The 13618-nt window shown below is 47.4% G+C and overlaps 1 long non-coding RNA gene across 2 annotated transcripts; it reads right to left on the reverse strand.

Annotated features, from left to right (window-relative positions):
* Positions 1-3476: 3476 nt before the first annotated feature.
* Positions 3477-12729, reverse strand: LOC308653247. 2 transcript variants are annotated; one of them, XR_014023030.1, is made up of 3 exons: positions 12593-12729; positions 9976-10103; positions 3477-4761 (listed from the first exon to the last, which is right to left on the reverse strand). It is a non-coding gene; the product is annotated as an uncharacterized lncRNA (long non-coding RNA). The 2 variants fall into 2 exon arrangements; XR_014023031.1 differs by having other exon boundaries at positions 3477-4823.
* Between the last annotated feature and the right edge of the window lie 889 nt (positions 12730-13618).

The raw sequence follows: 13618 nt of genomic DNA on the forward strand, positions 1-13618 counted from the left end.
TTATGTATTTTGAACACCTCAGTGAGCTACTGGCTTGGCTCTCAGATGCGGGTGGAGCTGGGCAGTGAGCAGGGTTGGAAGAGGACTAGGATCCCTGCAGCACCTCTCCAGCAGCTCTAGGTCTTTCCATATTGAGGTGGAGGCAGCATCGCCAGGTGGATAAAGATAAAGATCTCATTGCTCCTCTGTTTAGTGGCTCTCCCATCCCTAGAGGTTAGCAGTGTGGAAACTTCAGGGTGTGTGTGTGCGCGCGCCCGCTTGCAGGGAGGGGTGGTAACAGAGGGAGGGGATGAGGAAGGAGAGGAAAATCTCAGGAGAATGAGGCTGTTGTGTGTGGGAGCCCAGAGCAGAAAATATTCTGGTACAAGAGAGAATAAAAGTGTGTGTGTGTTCCTCTTTTAGACCCTTTCATTCAGGAGCATCTCCCTGGAGACTGAGGAAATGGCAGGAGTCCCCTGGAGTGCTGTCAGCTCCCTTGCAGAGCTTGCAGAGTGGGAGAGAAACACTAGAAAAAGGAGCCGCCTCCAGCCAGCTCCCAGGCAGTGGCAGAGCTGGGGAGAAGGGGAGGAAAGGGGAAAGGACCCCTGACCAGCATGAGTTGGAGACGTTTCCAGATGGGGCTCCATCTCCACACTCTCAGGCTCCTGCACTAGCTTGGTTGTCAGGAAGCACAGCTGGACTGTCCTTGGGCCCCTCTAGCTCAGGGCCACTTCAGGGGTGTTCCTCACACCCTGCACTGTCTTTGCTTCTGGCAAATCCCTGAGCCCCCAACCTCAAAATGGATTGCTAATGCAGTCTAGGCGGATTTGCAGAATTGACCCTTTCCCCTCTGGAGACCTCAGAAACCCTAAGCAAAGTCAGAAGTTCTCCTCTTCCCCCTTGTGCCCATAGTCCTGAAAATACCGACTACTCCCAGGCAGAGGAAGCCTTCAGGCTGCATGCCACACCACATGCAGCTGCCTGCCTCCCTGCTCTTTTTCATTGCAAATGTGAAGAAGCCCATCTGCATTCTTGCTCTGTGGTCCTGTTAAATCACACCCACAGGAACATTTGAACACAGACTCTTTAAAGGACTTGTCTTGAAGCCTCTGGAAATGCCACCTATTTCCTTATGCCCGCTTTGCCAGGCCAGGAGACAAGAGTGCTGGTATTTCCATGGGCTGGGCCTCCAGCTGGCACTTGGAGATGGTTTTTGCCTTGCACTCCAACAGGGCAGGAAATGTCATTGAACCATGGGTGAGAAAGCTGTTAGCTCTCTAATTCTCTTTCCTGATGACACCAAGGAGGGGGGTCTCAGTTAAGCTAAGAGATCTTTAACAGCTTTTGAAATCCATGCTCATTACCATTATTTTCAATCTCATTATTTTAACAGGCCATAGGCTTGGAATTTGGGACAGGTTTCTGGCTAGTGTTTTAGGGTTTTTTCTTTGCTTTTGTTGCATTTTTATAATTAACCTGTTTGCAGCCATTGCTGCTGGTTTTCCCTTTGTGCTGTGGGAGAGTATTTTAAAAATAAATTTGGATAAAAAATAAAAGGTCTATTTGAAAGAATTACAGTGTTGTACTAACATAGTAAAATTATGACCCCAAATTTGGGGAGCCCAGCTCCCATTTGCCATGGATCATCTAGATAAAGTACCCAAAGCAGACTCGTCAGAGTGGGGCTTCCCACATCCACAGAGAACAACTTACTGGGCAGCACAAGATCCCTGAGCACTTCCCAGGAGGAAAGGCCAGGCCATAATGCTCTCTGCTCCACAAATATCTGGAGTCAGATTGGTTTTATTCAAAGGCATCTTTGAAGGAAGATAGAAGACACTTAATTGTTTCAAAGGTTCCATCTCTGAAAAATTTTGGGATAAGACAGCTTTTAAGAGGGGGAAGGGTGTATTAGGACCAAAGATGGGAGTTTGACAGGTTCCACCTCCTAGGCCTTGGCTTGAGCAGTTTTTCAGGTGTTTTGCAGGTTCCAGCCCCTGGAGCCTCCTTATCACATCAAAAGGAGCCGGGACTTCCTGGGGCAGCATCTGTGGCTCCCTTTTAGATAAATGTTATCTTTTTATCTGAAGAGAAGAGCAGGTATTACAGAGAGATTTCTTTAGAACTTAGAATACCAAAAGAGGGTGTTTAGAGGTGGAGGAATGAATTGCAGAAAGAGTTGGGAGGGGTGGCACCTCCCAGCCTCCCCTCTCAGCAAGGAAAGGCCATTCACAATTTCCGATGGGGGAGGAAGTGAAAATTCAATCTGTTTCACAACCAGATCTGTTCTTAATGGTTTTCCATTTTTCTTACTTTTGTCAAATACAATAACAAACAAATTACTATAAAAATTATTATGTGTTTGGGTCTAAGGGCAATGACAAACTGTAATTTTTAAATGCTAACTTTCTGTTCCTGCACTTATCTTGCCACGACTGCAACAGCCCTTGGGGAACCAGCTCCCTGTAGCACCTTGTGTAGCTCAGGAATGGAGCAAAGTCAAGCAGCTCAGAGGGGACGTTGCCTCCAAGCAGAGAAGCCCCACAGAAACGGGCAAGCCCTTTAGGGACTTAATTTTTAGTGGCATCTCATTTTAACAATATAGTGCCTCCTATAGGCAAGATATTGGAAAAGCCTCAGGAGGTGGGGTTATCGAGGAGTAAAGACTAAGGATTAATATAATCAGAGATGAGTAGAAAAATAAAGCAAAAAATAAATAAAATCTCCAGGAAGCTGATAATGTCATATAGAAGACAGGGCAGATATTACAAAGCAAAAGAAGTTTGATAAGAATCATGAATAAGATTCTAAATTTGACAGAAACTGTGATAACTTTGTCCTGGCCCCACACATTTCTGAATTTCCCTTTTCTAATGCCTCAGGGAGAGGCCTCAGCCAGGATGATTGGGTCCTTCTGAGAGGGGACTTTACCATCCATCAGGACACTTCACAAGGCTGTCAGGAAGACAAGCAGGAATAGGAGGATTTGTGAGCCAGAATTTGCAAATGTGGATTAGGAAACTGTATTTGCATGATTCTTGTAGTCAGCAGGCTGCCTTTAACTACACTGCTCTTTTTTTTTTTTTTTTTTTTTGTTTATTTGCTTTGTTTTTGTCTTTTGTTGTGGCTGTTTCATTAACATAGATTGATAAATTAGCAATTTCCCTGTGACATTTCCATACAGGGATACATCATCCTTAATCACCTCCAGCTCCCTTCTCTCACCTCCCCTTTTCCCTGCCCTCTTCCCAGGTGCTCTTCTACTGGAATTTCTTTTCTTTTTTCTTTTCTTTTTTTTTTTTTTTTTTTTTTTTTTTTTTGGTACTGGGATGGAACCCAGGGGGACTCCTCCACCTCAGCCCCCCGACCCTTTTTTATAAATTTTTAATTTTGAGACAGGGTCTCATGGAGTTGTTGAGACTGGCCTCCAACTTGCAATCCTCCTGCCTCAGAGTCCCAAGTCACTGAGATCACAGGTGTGTGCCACTGGCTTCTGGTCATTTTCTTTTTAGTTTTCACGTATGAGAGAAAACATGTGGTACTTGACTCTCTGAGTTTGACTTATTTCCCATAACACGATGTCCTTCAGTTCCATCCATTTCCCTGCCGATGACACGATTCATTCTTCCTCGTGGCTGGATAATGCTGCATTGCGTACATACACCACATTTTCTTCATTCCTTCACTGTAGACAGGCACCTGGGCTCATCCACAATGTGAGTGGTGCCACTGTGAACGTGGGCACACAGGTCTCTCTTCTGCTTGCTGACTCCTTCCCTTTGGACACAGACCCAGGAGTGGTAGAGCTGGATCATATGGTGACTAAACTATTTTTAGTTCTGTGAGGAACCTCCACACTGCTTTCCGTAGTGGCTGTACTGATTAACAATCCCACCAGCAGTGGATAAGCGTTCCTGTTTCTCCATGTCCTCCCTCCTGCATTTTTTAAAATTTTGTTTTGTTTTATTGATAACAGCCATACTGACTGGGGTGAAATGGAGTCTCAGTGCAATTGTGACTTTCATTTCCCTGATGGCTAAAGATACTGAGCTTTTCTTCATATGTTTATTGGCCATTTGTACTACTTCTTTTTTAAATATTTATTTTTTTAGTTGTAGTTGGACACAATACCTTTATTTTATTTACTTTTATGTGGTGCTGAGGATTGAATCCAGGGCCTCCCATGTGCTAGGCAAGTGCTCTACCACTCAGCCCCAGCCCCTATACTACTTCTTTTGAGAAGTGTTTCTTCATGTCATAGGCCCATGCTTTTTTTATTAGAGTACTGTGATTTTTTGTTGTCTTTCAAATTCTTTTTTTTTAAGAGATAGAAAGAATTTTTTTAATATTTATTTTTTAGTTTTCGGCAGACACAACATCTTTGTGTTTGTATGTGGTGCTGAGGATTGAACCCGGGCCGCACGCATGCCAGGCGAGCGCCCTACTGCTTGAGCCATATTCCCCAGCCCTCAAATACTTGATATGTTCTGGATGTTAGTCCTCCATCAGGCAAAAAGCTGACAAATACTTTGTCCCCTTCCGTAGGTTATCTCTCCACTCTCTTGACTGTTCCTTTGCTGTACAACAGTTGTTCGATTTAAGTTTCAAATTTTCAGTTTGTCAGTTCTCACTTTTGTTTCCGAAGCTGTTTGAGTCCTATCCAGGAAAGCCTGAAGCCGGTCCTAGTGGACAGATCTGCACATTGCAACCAGGAGGGAAATCCGCTGGCTCTTGTGCTTCTCAGAGAACAAAGCTTCCCAGAGCTGCTGGACATGGAGCTACCTATGGACACGTAAGGTAGAAGACAGGTCACTGGACCTTGGAAATCCTGCATGAGTTGGAGTCTGGAAAAGAATGAAACTATTGAAAGTATTTAAGCTTAAAGGAACCCAGTGTGTGTCACAGGAAGTATTGTTTGGGTTATGAAACCAGGAGTAGGTAAGATATAAATTTGCCAGCAAAGATTTGATAATTTGGTAAAAGGTACTAAAATATTCACATGAAAGCTTAATAAAATGTGAATGAAATGCAAAAAAAATGCAAAGAGATGACAAGATTGGTTACCAGATTAATTTATTCATGCATTCCAAAAATAGTTATTGAGTGCCTGCTATATGCTAGGTGCTATATAAAGTATCACAGATCAATGAAAAAAAAATTAGGGGCTGGTGTTGTGGCTCAGTGGTGGTGTGCTTGCCTAGCACTTGTGAGGCATTGGATTCAAACCTCAGCACCACATAAAAATGAAAGATATTGTGTCCACCTACAACTAAAAAATAAATATTTTTTAAAAAATTAAAACATTTCTGCTTACATAGAGCTGACATGCCAGAGAGGGAGGGAGACAGAACAGGTTAATTAAACATGTACCCTGTGAGAGGCCGACAACTGCAGTGGACTGCGTGGCAGCTAACAGAGAGATGAAGAGAGGGGTCTGGAATGTGAAGGCAAGTGCATGAAGGAGAAGGGAGTAAGCAGAGTGGGATCTGAGGGAAGAGCACCCTGCCCAGAGGGACAGCAAATATAGCAGCCCTGAGCCAAGACCATCCTGGAGCCAGCGTGCTTACAGAACAATGAGTGCAGAGAGGTAAGCAGAGATAGGAGAGGTGGGAAAGACTTGGAGGGCCACTGTGGCTCCTGCTATGTGTGTGTGTGTGTGGGGGGGGGGTAGATGAGTAGCTCTGTGGGATTTTGAGCAGCAAAACTATGCTCTTGAATTTCAAGAGAAGCCGCCTGGCTGCTGGCTTGAGAATGGACATCAGAGGAGCAAGAGTAAGAGCAAGGAGGCCAGGTGTAAGCATCATAAGCATCGGTGGCCATATTGTGGGTGATGGAAGGGCCAGACTGGGTGCAGTTTGAAGATAAAGCGAGAGCATGAAGCACAGAGTTGGGATAGCACCAGTCCTGCTTAGATCTCTCCATCATCCAGAGTTGGAAGCCTGCAAGTATTTGCATCCGGCTCTAGCACACAGGTACTCAGACAATGCCAGTGTGGGAAGCAGTGAGCAGGGACCTGAGAGGAGAGAGTCTGAGGCCTGGGGGCAGCTAGAGCTCAGTTTGGGATGTATTAAATTGGAGATCATTCATCCAAGGAACAACAGCTGGATTTCCAGGTCTGGAGTTCAGTAGAGAGACCCAGGCTAGACCCTAGGCATTGGAAGAGCATTTAAGCCATGAGCTTAGATGAAGAGAAGTGGGAAGAGAGTCAGGATGGAGACCTGAGGTGCTCCAACACTTAGATGCAGAGATGCAGCAGAGACACGGTGGGTAGCTAGGGGCAAGGCTGGAAGCAGAGGGCAACGTGCCGTCTTGGAATCTGGATGCTCTGCATGGGTCAAATAAGATGAAGACCAAGAACTGATCATTGGATTTAGCAATAGCAGGGCCTGGAGGTTTTGACAAGAGCAGTATAGTGGAGGGTAGGGGCCAGCGGCCTGACTAGAGGGGACTCTGCCCTGGGGGCAGCAGGAGAGACCTGGAGCCAACAAACACATACACCCATTTTGAGGAGTTAGGTATCAAAGAAAGGAGAGAAGAGCAGAATCAATACCTTCTGTTTATTCTGAGTTTTGTAGGCTGATGAGAAAGATCTGGTAGAAATAGAAAAATTTATGCTGCAGAACAAAGAAGAATTATTAGCGAAGGGGCCTGGAATAGATGAGAAGCAGCAGGATCTAGTGCACACCTGGAGGGCGAGGCTTTTGCTCGATTTATACACAGTAACAAGGAGACCATCATTGGGTCCATTTTGTTGGTGGGTGGCACATGTGGCCTGTTAAGGTTCTCTTCTGTTTCCATTTTCTCAGTGAAATAGGAAACAGGTTGCCAGCCTACTCTGTGAATGGAGGTCTGTGGAGAAAAGGAAGGTGTGACATAGACTTCAGGGAGAGGCTGTCTGGGAAATGGAGTGCACTTCTCCGGCAGCTTTAAGGGCAACCTGGAGGTTTATAATTGTGAAACTGTAAATGTTCTGCAGTTTCCGATATATTGAGTTATCTCATCTGAGGTCACCTGAGAGCGAGGCTGGACAAGAGTTATCCACTCCCATTTGCAGAGGAGGAAGCTGATGCTCTGAAGATGCCACGACTTGCCAGTCACCTGACTGGTTAGTAGGAGCACTGTGACCCATTTCCTGAGACACTTGGCTCAGTTATGTCACTCCCTGTGCTGCCCAGGGGCTGTTGGTAGTTTGGGAGCAAAGGTGAAAGATTACTCAGGGTCAGAGAGTGACTGGCCCAAGGGATTAGAAGGGACCAGGGTTTTCAGGAGAAGGGAAGGTGGGCCAGCTTGGACAGGAACCAGGAAGTGAACTTGCAAGGAGTATTTAATGTACAGTGAATAAATTAATCTGGTGATATGGAAGGCAGAGAGAGGGAGCCAACATTTAAAAACTTCGGAATTTTTCCTTGAACACCCACCTGTGGCTGCCTCCTCAGGGCCCCTGGCCCCAGTTCTCCCTGGGGATGGCTATCTGTCTCCTTTAACCAGGACATTTGCTCTCCAGCTTGCCACAGTCCTGCCACTCCTGATTGTTTATACAGGACCCATATTTTTCACTTTCATTATCTTTGTAGCCCTTCTAAACATTTGAATTCTGGTCCTATTTTAGGAACTCTATGGTTACAAATATAGACCAGAGCTCCCAGCTGAGGAGTTTGATCTGCATTCCTTAGAAAATAGAGAACCGTTAATTTTTATGTAAGGTAGGCTCAATACAGAGTTTTTCAAAAATGATTCTGATTTTTATTTGAAGTTAGAATGAAGGAGGGAGACCAGCAGCACAGGGCAGGTTAAGAGGTGGCTTCAAGCTAGGCACAGTGGCACAGGCTGGTAATTCCAGTGGCCCAGGAGACGGAAAGCAGAAAGATCGCAAGTCCAGAGTCAGCCTCAGCAATTTAGTGATGCTCTAGGCAATAAGCAAGACCCTGCCTCAAAATAAAACATAAAAAGGTCTGGGGATGTCGCTGCATGGTTGAGCACCCCTGGGTTCTATCCCTGATACCAGAAAAAAAAAAAAAGAGGTGACTTCAAACCGCATTGCTGGCAATGGGGTCTGAACATGTCCCTCAAATTCAGATGTTGAAGCGTCATCACAGAGTTGCTAGTATTAAGAGGAGGCCCTTGGGAAGTGACAGAGTGGGATTCAGCCCTGTAAAGGAGCTGGCAGGGAGTACCCCAGACCCTTTTGCCCTCTGCATTCAGCCTTGGGAAGACGCAGCGTTTGTCCCTGCAGGAGGAAGACAGGCCCTCACTATATACCAAGCCTGTTGGTACCTTCATCTTGAACTTTGCAGCCTCATAACTACTAAAAATAAATTTTTAGTCTTTATAAATTCCCCAATCTCAGGTGTTTTACTATAGCAGCACCTGGGGAAGTAGGGGCTGGGACCTTTGCCTGGAGTGGTGAGGAGTAGGTCTTTTGGACCTTATGACCCATGCAGGGGTAAGCAGGGACCCAACCTGGACTGGAAAAATATGGCCATTTGGTGAGGCAGGTCAGGGGACAACAGGGGGAGCCAGTCAGGTCCAAGCCTGAGAAGACCAGAGCAAACAAGGATTAGGAAACAAAGCCAAGCTGAGGCATTGTTTTCTAGAAAAGCCTCTACCCAGGCCTTTGAGAGCCAGAGGCAAAATGGAGGCCCTGTCCCTGTGGAGGCCCCAACACTGTGGAGCTCACGTCATACTGGTGAACATGGAGACCACACAAATGTCAACTGTGCTCAAAGCTACAAAGAAAAACAAGGCAGAGCAAGTGGGCGGAGAGTGACAGAGGGGTCCTGAAAGTCCTCTCTGAGGAGGTGGCATTTAAACGGAATCCTAAGGGAAGAAAGGGAGTGGGCCATGTGAGTGGGGAGAGCATTCCAGGCAGAGGGGAGAGCAAGGGTAGGCCGGAGCTGGCACAGGCGGTGGGTATGGAGGTGGCAAGTAGGCCAGAGTGACTGGAGGGCAAGGTGAGGAAGGAGTCAGGTCACCAAAGTCCCTGTGGGTTGGCTCAGGGCTCCGAGGTTAGCCTGAGTGTGAGCCCCCACTGGGGGATAGACCCAGGCAGTGACATGGTGCCCTTTATTCTTGAAAAGCGGCTGGACACAGTGGCACATCCCTGTAACCCCAGTGACTGGGAAGGCTGAGACAGGAAGATCGCAAGTTCAAGGCCAACCTCAGCAACTTAGAATCTATCTCAAAACAAAAAAATAAAAGGTCTGGTGATGTAGTTCAGTGGTAAAGCACCCTGGGTCCAATCCCCAGAACAAATCAAAATGCCCACCCAGACCACGTGTAGGTTACTGACAGCCTGTGGCTTTAAGAATGGGGACATGGAGGGGCAGTAGCCCAAGCAAGCAAGCAGGGGCTCTAGCAGTGCTAAGGGAAGTGGTTTGGAGCAGGAGCATGGGGAGAGCAGTGCTGGGTGGGTGAAGCCATCAGATGCTGTGCCGAGGGAACAGAAGAAAACTGCCAAGGAATGTGAAATCCTGCATACTCAGGGCTGTTTGCAGTGCCGGCTGTGGTGAGGGAAGAGCACCCTGGCCTCCACTCCAGCCACTCTGTTTCCTTCCTGCATAGCCCTGTGGAATGGCTGCTGATATCAGAGGAAGGTGAATGATCAGTGTTGAAGGAACGCCCCACCCTAGGGGAGGAAACTTGACTTTCAGTGTGACAGAGTGGGCCGCTGAGGACTTCAGGTGCCCTACACAAAGGAGAGTCTTTGTTTTTCCTTGGTGCCAGGGATTGAACCCAGAGTGCTTAACCACTGAGCCACATCCCCAACCCCGTTTCATATTTTATTTGGAGACAGGGTCTCACTGAGTTGCTTAGCACCTTGGTTTGCTGAGGCTGGCTTTGAACTTGTCATCCTCTAGCCTCAGCCTCCTGAGCCGCTGGGAATACAGGCATGCGCCATAGCACCCGGCCCATCTCCCACTTTTTGTGGCACCTGGTAGGTGCCTTTTGCCCAGGGGTTCTGTGTGCTTGTCTGACTCTTTTCCCTCCCCACCATACCTTGTTGTTTTCCCAAAGCCAAAGCTCCTTTTCCTCTTGGTTGTATCTGAGGTCCTCTGTGCAGGCCTTGAACATATCAGGCAGTCAATAAACACAAATGAGGTTGCTTTTCAGATGAGACAAGAATTCTGAGAGAAATCAGAATGTTGGAAGAGACTTGTGTTCACAACTGCTGGAATGTACTGCAATGCAAGGGTTAGCAGAGGGGCAGCCAGTCACCCTGGCTAGGCAGCAGAAGAGGCACAGGCCTACGCCAGAAATGCAAGGTCACCCTCCCACGCATGGCCCTGCTGCCCCACAAGCCACCTCAGGGGTCCCCCGGGCTACGGAAGTCCTGGGCACTGCTCTGACTCCAGCCTCCTGCTCTGCCCCTGCAGGTGGCCTGGGCCCCTCACCGGTCATTTTCCCATGGCAACTGCATGAGCAGGATAGCAGGCCCCTCCACTCTCCTGGTCTGTGTGCCTTCCCCTAGCTTTGATGGCCTCTGTCCACCAGGCCCTGCCAGGCCCCCTGCCCTGTGTTTTTTTCTGTTCTGTTTAACTGTTTCTCACTAAAATCTGTGATAGGTACCTTTCAAAATAATTTGGCACACTAAATTCTCAGTCCCCAGCCATATCAGCTGTTAGAGGGTGAAAGGACTGCTGCTTAACTGGGTTGCCCCCAACTAGGCCACAGTGCAGAATCAGCTCAGAGCTTTCTAGTGCTCTACTTGCGGGAGTCCTGATGGGGCCCAGAATCAGATTTTCTTTTAATTGTACTAGAGATTGAACCCAGGAGTATTCTACCACTGAGCTATACCCCCCAGCCCTTTTATTTTTAGACAGTCTTGCTAAGTTTCTGAGGCTGACCTTGAACTTGTGATCCTTCTGCCTCAGCCTCCCCAGTAGCTGGGATTGCAGGCATGTACCACCATGCCTAGCTAGAATCCAGATTTTAGTGTACTCCTGGGTGTTGTCACACAGCCCTGGGAACAGTGATACACTCTTTCCTCTTGTTTTACAGATGTGGGCTCTGAAGACAAAGTACTTGGTCGCCTGGACAAAGGTTGTACTGATTGATGGTTCTTACCCCTCCACAGGGTCTGTGGCTTCCTGTGGTCCTCCAGCACCCTAGGAGAAGTTGGTGCTAGGAAGCTCCCACCAACATTTGTGAGGAAGGAACAGAGCAGTGAGCACCTGTCTCAAGGAACAGACCAGAACTCCTACTTGATGACCAGATCCCAGCCCTGCCCTGTTGTCAGAAATATTAGGGTCCTGAGCCCAGGCAGACGTGGTAGGGGGCTGGGTGGCACAGGCCTTCCTCATCAGATCCCACCCTGTTCTGGCTCCCAGTGCTTGCCGTAACCTGGGCATGATGGACATGCTGCGGAGTCTACAAGATTTACCATGACTGACTGAAATTTTTAAGCAGATTTTTAAATTATGCAAATATCAGCTCTAATAGAACACCCTATTTATCCAACATCTAGCTTCATCGACAGGCAGGATTTTGCTGCATTTACCTTATCTGGCCCCTTTTATTAATTTTCTCGACTGCAGTCTAAAACAAACTCCAGACCTCCTGTCATCTCTTCCCACCCTGCATGCATTTTTGAGCACCAGCCAGCCCTTGTGTTTTAGGGAGTGTGGCTCTGTAGGAAGATCCCCTCAAGCCACCTGCACAGCACAGCAGGTCTGCAGGGTGCCCTGTCCCAGGTGTGGGTTCTCAGTCATCGCTGCTGGCAAGAGCATTGGGATGCTTCCAAACCCTCTGACACACTCGAGTGCTGATTTAATCCATTCTGGGTTTGCCAGTTGCCACTCAGTGCCACCTTGCCAGAAAAGACTGTCAGAAAAGAAAGTAGGGAAGCAGCCTGCAGAGAGCAGTCACTCAGTTCCTGTCTCCTATGCAGGACAACGGCCAAGCCCTTCCCCACAGCAAAACATGGGCCATCTACTCCTGCCACCGTACACTGAGGCACAGTCAGACAGAGGAGCAGCCGGTCTCCGGCATGCACCATGCAGGAAAGGGAAGTTATTATTTTGGGGAAGCACTTGTTAAATATTTGTCACTGATCACATTATAGGAGGTGAAAATTGGAGGGAGTGTGGATGAGAGGCCCCTCCTCACTGAGGCTGTCTGTCCTTCTTGCCACTGCTGTTCCCATCATCACCACACCGGTGAAATCTAAAGCTACAGCCATAGACCCTGGAGTCAACAGGGTTTGTCCTGTCCGTTGGCACTGCCTCAATAGAAGCCCTGTGAGACCTCTTAGTGTGCCTGGCCAGCACCCCTTCCTGCCCACTCCAGTGAGGCGTTCTTGGGAGGTTCCACAATGTCAGTCACTGAGATTCTTCAGCCTCCATTCTGCTGACACCAACCAACCCAGGCTGGACTCAGGAACCACAACTTTGGGTTAAGTTACCTTCACTTCTATTTCTGGGGGACTGCAGCATATTCATGTCCTGAAACAGTTTTGGGAAACAGGAATAGCCAAGCATGATACTAGTTTTACAAACACCTACTGGTTTCCACTTTTAATTCACAAAACCAAGACTTGACTCCTTAGTAGCTACGGGAGGACTTTGGTCCTGGATTCTGCCACCTGCACACAGATATCTGACACCCGCCGACTCACCTCATTAAATTTTTTTCTCTCACAGGATCCCATTCCTCTTCTCATGTGGGTGAACAGGGACCAAGACAATCAGTGCTACAGTTATTTTTCAACTCAGGAGGGAATTGATGTCATAGACACCTGAATGCATATCCCAAGTTGAAAATAAACCGCAGGCTGCACCATTTATAGTGTAGACTGTGTCCTTATGACCCTGGAACCACCACTGGAAAACCAAATAACTCAGCTGATTACTTTATGTAAGAGATAATTTGACAGGGGTTTCCACTATGTCATGACAAATGACAGACACCACCTGCTAAATTGACCTTATCTATATCAGGGTAGCGACTGGGGTGAAGCCGAATGAAGTGCTTAGGACACAAAATTTCAGGAGGCGCTTACACTCAGGGTTGTGTAACTGTCATCCCTACCCTCCCGCATCACCACCAGCATGAGGCCTTCTGTAAATTTTGCACCTTAGGCTCAGTCACAAGGTAGACAGGGGCCAGTTGGGGCACAATAATCACCTTGTTAAATTGGAGGCCCGATAGTCCAATTCTGGGAGATTCTAATTCAGTATATTGGGGGTGAGGTTGAGGAATCCTTTTAAACAAACTCTGTTAGGTAATCCTGCTGTCAGCCAGGTTTGGGATCCACTGATTGCTGATGTACCATTACAATTAGAAGGGGACTTTCCCTAAAGTTTAGCATGCCTTGGCCATAAGTAAAAGCATTGGATTCTATTCTGAGTTCTCTCCCTGTAAAATGAATTTTGGAAATTTGATTCTGTATCAGGGTTATGTTAGCTCTAAGCAACATAAAATCCCATCAATAGCTTAAGCAAGTTGGGTTTTGTTTTTCTTATAGCTGGGAGTGCCTGGCCAGCATCCCTGCCTCCTGCTGGTTATCTGTGATTCTCTGACTTTCTTCAAGCATTTTTACATCACAGTCCCCAAATGGCAGCTGTGGTTCCGGGAATCACCTACTTTCAAGACTTCAGGTAGGAAGAAGTAGAAATAAGGCCAGCTATCTCTGTGAGCTGGG

The sequence above is a fragment of the Spermophilus citellus genome (assembly GCF_964194105.1).
Source record: "Spermophilus citellus genome assembly, chromosome: 7".
In the NCBI taxonomy this organism is placed as follows: Eukaryota; Metazoa; Chordata; class Mammalia; order Rodentia; family Sciuridae; genus Spermophilus; species Spermophilus citellus.